This window comes from Chinchilla lanigera, unplaced genomic scaffold (assembly GCF_000276665.1).
Source record: "Chinchilla lanigera isolate Chin_1 unplaced genomic scaffold, ChiLan1.0 scaffold00016, whole genome shotgun sequence".
In the NCBI taxonomy this organism is placed as follows: domain Eukaryota; kingdom Metazoa; phylum Chordata; class Mammalia; order Rodentia; family Chinchillidae; genus Chinchilla; species Chinchilla lanigera.
Genome location: NW_004955417.1, coordinates 3,777,912 through 3,784,694, shown reverse-complemented (window position 1 = coordinate 3,784,694; position 6,783 = coordinate 3,777,912). Strand labels below are relative to the sequence as shown.

Here is a 6,783-nt window from a genome sequence, read left to right as displayed (position 1 = left end):
AGGACAACTGTAACTGAACGCAGGGTGTTCCCTTCTTGGTGAGGGTGAAGCCAGTGAGTACAAACAGAAGACAAAGAGCCCAGAGAGATGTATTACCTGAAACAACTCGGGGCATTCCTGAGCATACTCCATTTAAGCTTATCACCCACATGCTCAGAAAGGAAAGATGGGGGACATGACTGCTTCAGAGTAGGGAATTTAGTGTTACAACAAGTACAGTTAGCTCTAGGTCACCAAAGAGAGCAAGACCGAGTGACTTGGTGAGCGTGGATAGTTCCTCCTGAGTTTCCCCAAAGAGTCTTAGCTAAAACAGAAAGAAAGAACAATGCTGAAGGCTGCATCAGTCTTTTAAAGAGGCTGGAGCAGCCCCCCATATAGAAATTGGACCCTAAATCTGCTTGTTCCGCTCAGCAGCTGGCACAACAAGAGAGCAGTAAAAGCACATTGTGAAATCACCTTGCCATGTGGAATTTCCAATAAAAAGTATCATTTTATTATTATTTGTATCTTGAATGATGAGTGATTTTTATACTAATAAAATTTATAATAAACATGCTCACACATTTTTGAGAGCCAGGTGTTAAACACTTACACCACTAGACCTTTGCAATTTTTCCTCTAGACAGTCCTGCCCTCCATGTGCTCAAAGCAATGCGATTTTGTTGTTGTTCATGTGTGGGTGGGTGCAACATAAGTTTGTCAATTTGTCAGACTTTACATTTACTTATTTATTATTTATTTATGAAGCTAATAGGAGCTTTCAATTTAAGCTTGTTTCTCTTATAAAATCTTATGTCATGGAAAGTTTCTGTTATTCACAAAAGTACAGAAACTAGTATGAATACCTGTTAATCACCTTCAGAAATGACAAATTTTGATAATGCTTATTTTTTTATACCTTTTCTCATACCGGACTACCTTGATGCATAGATCTGACACCATATAATTCTATTTGTAAATACTCGGTATCTATGTCTACAAGATAGGGGTTCTTTTTCAGAAATCCTAACCATTATGACACCTGCAATGTAGCAGAAGTTCCTTAATGTTTATATGAACAATTGTGTATATTAATACATAAGCTATATAGCTGTATTAATGAAACAGAGCATAAACATAATATATAAATAGGCTTTCATATTTTATATTAATTACCACATTTTTATTTATGGTAGAGAAAAGTTCCGATATTCTTTAAAATGAAGACACCTACAGTTTTTGCTTTATGAAATTGAAGGCTGAGGCAGGCAAACTATTTCTCCTTCCCTTCACATTATCCTTTGAACCTAGCTGAAAAGGCGTCTCATTCCTGCCTCAAGGGTTTGTGAAACACGGAATTAACTCATGAGCCAGGCGTGGTGGCTCATGTCTGTAATCCCAGCACCCGGGAGGCTGAGGCAGGAGGATGGCTGTGAGTTCGAGACCAGCCTGAGCTACAAAGTGAGCTCAAGGCCAGCCTGAACTGCATAGCCAGACCCTGTATCAAAAGGAATTAACTCATGAGAGAAAAGAGGAGCCCCAATATAGTGATAAGATCTGGAGCATTATTATAAATAGGTCCTTACGATAGAAATAAAACAAAATAAATGCGTTTCAGTGAGTAAACTGCCGCGATGCTCGGGAGAGTGCACTTTGCAGTGGGCAGGTGTGCACTGCAGTTGCTTCCCCTGTCTGAGACCAGAGGTTTCGTGAGTAAAATGGGAACAATAACGTGGCTATGAAGACTGAGGCGGAATTCTTCAAATGCTTCTCATGTGTGAGCATGTGTGCTAAGCGCTCCGCAAGGCGACCTCCCGCAGCGGCTGCTGCTCTTCCTCCTGCCCCTAGCAACCGCCCGTGGCATCGCACTGGATTAGGTCCCGCAGGCCTTGTCCGATTCTCTCGCCCCAGTGCTTAGCAGCGATCAGCAGGGAGCACCTACTCAATACGCGCTCTCTGTACTCGCCAGAGTCGCTCACTGACATGACTTCAGGTTACTCCTACAGAAGCTTTCAATCCATGTGTCTCTAGGAAACAGCGTATTTGAGACGTGTATCTAAATACCGAGCAAGGGTATTTGGTTTGTAGTGTAACGTAGGTACATATCTATTGATAGTGTATATCCATATGGGATATATAGCTTTTATGGTGACTTTCTGTCAATGTTAAGAGCTCCCAAAGTTTTAATTTTTTTTTTTTTAAGACAGAGTCTCACTCTGTAGCCCAAGCCGGCTTTGACCTTGTGATCCTCCTACCTTAATCCAAGTGCTGGGACTATGGGTGTGTGTCACCACACTTGCTTGAGTCATTAGTTTTGTAGCATTAGAGGACCAAATTATTCTTCTAAGAAATAGAGATAGTCTTTGCAGGCCTATGCAGTCTATTTTTCTGGCCACAAAATCTTTTTTTTTCTGGGTGTGGGAGGCTCGTCAAAGCACGGTGAAGAAGTAAAGGAGATCCAGGCTACTGTCTGAGCACCGTCCTCTGGGTGTCTGGCACATTGCCAAGGAAGGTGAAGGGCTGCTGAGTCTGAGCTGGTGTCAGGGTGGTAGCCCTAGGCTCCCTGGAAAAGCCCCTGGAAGTTCCTTAACACGTGAAGGATGTAACCTTGGAGTGCACCCCGTATGGTACCCTTAAAAAAGTCGAAGTTCAAAGACCTTTTCTAACATCATCAGGTAACAAAAAACCAAAAACCAAAAAAACCTTTACTATGGAAAGTTTCAAACATACAGCAAAGTACATGGTGCTGTAATAAATCCGCATGCTTGGCTTCAGTAATGATCATTACGGCCAATCTTGGTTTGGGCGTAGCAGGGATAAGAGGGCTTTTCTGTGTGTTATGAAACAGCCAGTATTTGAGTCACTGAGAGCCAGACAAGCTCTGCTGGAGTTACTGAGTTCTGCTACTGCAGTGGGGAAGATGCCGGAGTTCACACATAAATGACTATGACCGGGTCCCAGTGAAACAGTATTTGCAAACACACATGTTGGGCCAGATTTGACTTCTGGGCCATAATTTGCCCACCCTGAGCTAGAGCTTTGCTTACTTTCTCTCAGCCTGAATTATTCTGAAATAAACCCAAAGTGCATTATTTCATCCATAAATATTTCAGTATCTTTAAAAGATAAAAATCCTTTTGTAATACAATCATGAGTCTATTAGAATACCTAGTTTTCCTTAATATCATCAGACTCCATCAATGAGCCAGGTGCAGAGCCACATGCCTGTAATCCCAGCTATTTGGGAGACCGAGGCAGGGTGATCGCAAGTTCAGGTCCAATTTGGACAATTTAGTAAGATGTTTCAAAATTTAAAAGTTTTTGAAAGGGCTAGAAATGCAGTTCAGTGTGAAGCCCTCGGTTCAGTCCCCAGAACTGAAAAAAAAAAAAAAAAAAAATCCAGCTAATGTTCAAAATTTCTTCATTGCTTCATGTTTATTTTTTAATAGTTTGTTGGAATGAGGAGATAATTGGATCATATGTCTTTTAATTTTCTTTTAGCTACATTGTCCCTGCCCCACCTCTGATTTTTAAGAAATTGGGCCATACAATTGGGTAGAATTTCATTGTTTAGAATTTGCTGATTGCATCCTGGAAAGTCATTTAATTTTCATAATTTTTGTGGTACTGGGCATTTATTAGTACTTTTATCCAAATTCTATATACTGGCTTGCAGAAAAATGAGTAATTACTGGAGGAAGATGGTCATTTTCCCTGTGTTTTATATTTTGTTCTGTCCTTATCATCTTTCTATCTACTAGTGCAATGTGTGCTTTTTTGCAGAAATTGACAGTACAGAAACATATGAGATAAAAATCTCCCGAAGAACTACCCTGAAAAGCTAGCCCCTGGGCTGGGGGTGTGGCACAGTGGTAAAACTCTCGCCTAGTATAAAGCTGGGCTCAATCCCCAGCATTATAAAAACAAACAAACAAACAAACAAACAAGCAAGAAACATTATGGTAAAAGATGATGCCAGATACCAGTTTGGGAAAGAACTGAATCAGGCTACGGATACACCAACATTTTTGCACTCACCATGCCACGGTGAATTTTTCAAAAGATCATTATAGTCTTGGACCACAAGAGGTCATCATAACATTATAGCAGGCAAGTTTTCGTAAGACTTATCTATCCCGCAAAGTTTTAATTTGAGAAGCGTGAGATCAGAGTTTCACAAGTGGCTTTCAGTTGTTTGTCTTAAGGGACTTTTTAGACATCTCACTCAGTGTCAGAGAATTCTGCTACCCCTGCCTCCGTCCCTCCACCTTGATCTTTATCATAAATACCAAGCTCTTTTCTTCTCTTGAAGAGCACAGGAATTTTTATCCTTTCCGTTATTTCATAACCCGGTTTCTTTTACTCTTCATATTCACAGCAATTTAATCTTGTTCTAAAGAACTCTGAGAGAAGCTCTGGGGTTGGGGAAGATGCTTCTGTGGATTATAGGTTTGGAAAATGTGATCAGTAGTATATCCCATCTTGCCAGTCAATGTGTATATTAACTTGGTAAAGACTCCAAGCAATCCTTCAGTAATTAAAACTGCTTTACTCTAAAAGCAGGCATGGTAGTACATGCCAGTAATCTCACGGCACATGAGGCCGAGGCAGGAAGATTCCGACTTTGAGGCCAGCCTAGGCAAATTATTTAGGGAGTTCCAGGCCAACTTGGACTATGGCGAGAGACCTTGTCTAAAAAAACACAAGATAAAACCAAAAAACCAAACCAACCAACCAACCAAAAAATCTGCTTAAGTCTGGCCCAACATTTCCCAGACAGTTGTTCCTTTTGTTTAGGTAGCGAGCACCTTTGAAAACCTGAAGGAGGAGCATCGTTTTGAACATTGTTTTGACAATAACATTAGTCATTTCAAAAGTGTAATAAGATGCATACCATTTTATAACATATTTCTTTTCATGTGAAAAGATTATAATTTTAAATTGATATGTATTTTGAAACGTAGTAGCCTAAGAAATGCTTTCTCCTCCCCACCCCCAAATATTTCCCACTTTTAAGTTTTTTTCTATTTTGATGGCAGCGATCCCAGAACCTGTCTTGTTACGGCAGGCACTTGTGTGGTAATTACATGAACTAATGATGGGGAATTCACCAGTGGGAATAATAAATGGCAACATTATTTTGAGAATATTGTTTCTAAGAGAAAATATGAACTAAGAAAAATGAGTTATTATAAGAAGAAAGGTCATTATTTTACATTGTAAGGCTAGAAAAATGTCACAGAAGAAAGATTTGTAACCAGGAAAGGGTTGTTACTAACAAGTCTTACAATCAGAGCACAGGCAAGGCCTCCCGAGGTCATTTGATGTAATGTCATACCAGCAGCAGAAGTGGGAAGACATGCATGGCCTTTTGAGGCCTTTCATTAAATTTTCAGATATTTCCAAGTATCAGAAATAGCTGTTTCCTAGCAAAGCAAAACATGTTCTTATAGAACTGTATAGAACTGTAATTATTTTTATGCATGATATAGGGTTTGTTTTTAAAAATATCTGATCAGGCAAATTCTAATATCACAAAGTGATTTTTCAATTTTCTGGAAAAGAAAATTTTTATATGAATGTGCTAACGACCACATAGACTAGAATTATAGAATATATCAGAAATGGCGGAGAATTTAGGAGCATAAAAATTGCCCCTCTTACCTTAAAAGAAAGAGAAACCCAGCTCCACAATGTTAAAGAATTTTTTTAAAACAGACATCACAAATTGATAGTGACAGGATTGGGGATAACACAAAGATGTTGTGATTCCAAGTTTATGACTCCTTTCACCACATTAAAAGTACTTTATAAACTATGTGTAATTTTATATAACGTAAGAATCTCAGTTGACCTTAAGAGATGTACTTAACTGTGCAAGGTTATTTTTCTGAGGGGAAAACCAGTACTTACATATTTAGGCCACGAGATGGCAGGCTACTGCCTAACACACGTAGAGCGATAGAGCAACTGGGTCATAGAAGCGTGGTGAGTGGGTTATAGAGATTTGGGTGAGATTTACCTGTGAAGGATATGGTCTTTTTCCTAGTCTGCTTTACTTTAAGAAATAATGAAAGGCAGTTCTGATGGCTCTTGAACCCGAAGATCTTTTTGCTTTGATGCTCTTACCGCATCTGTGTGGTAAAAAATATGGGCATCTGAAATGAACAGACGCTTCTCAGGTAACAATATACAAATGGACAATAAACACATGCAAAAAGGCTCAGCAGCGCTGGCCAATTGAAAGATGCAAATTAAAACGACACTGAGATTCCACTTCACTCCAGAAAGAATGATTCCATCAAGAAATCAATCAATAACAAATGCTTGTCAGGCTGTGGGGAGAAAGGAATCTTTCTCTGTTGTTGGGGGGACTGTAAGCTGACACAACCACTGTGGAAATCAGTATGGAAAGTCCTCAAAAAACTAAAATAGGAATTCCATTTGAACGAGCTTCTAGACACTTTTCTAGGTGTCTTCTCCAAAAACTTAAAGACATCATACCCCAGTGATGTATGCATACCCATGTTTATAGCACAATTCATAATCGCTAAATAGCTAACTCTTGGAAACTGGCTATATGTCCATCAAAAGATAAGATGAGGGTTGAAGAAAAATGTGGTATTTATACACAACGGAGTAATATTCTGCCATTAAAAAAAGATAAAATTGAGTCACCTGTAGGAAAATGGATACAGGTTGAGATCATGATTTTCAATGAGGTAAATTAGAAACACAAGCTTAACTATCTTCTAGTTTCTCTTATATGAAAAGCTTAATATATAAATAATACAAAATAAAAAA

The 6,783-nt window shown here is 39.1% G+C and overlaps 1 protein-coding gene across 1 annotated transcript in view; it reads right to left on the bottom strand.

Annotated features, from left to right (window-relative positions):
* Atp6v0d2 (ATPase, H+ transporting, lysosomal 38kDa, V0 subunit d2) overlaps positions 1-6,108 on the bottom strand; it is a 54,387-nt gene extending 48,279 nt beyond the window's left edge. The window contains exon 1 of the mRNA XM_013512851.1: positions 6,002-6,108. The gene's annotated coding sequence lies outside the window, so the exon portion shown is untranslated. The remainder of the gene's footprint in view (positions 1-6,001) is intronic.
* Positions 6,109-6,783: the final 675 nt, after the last annotated feature.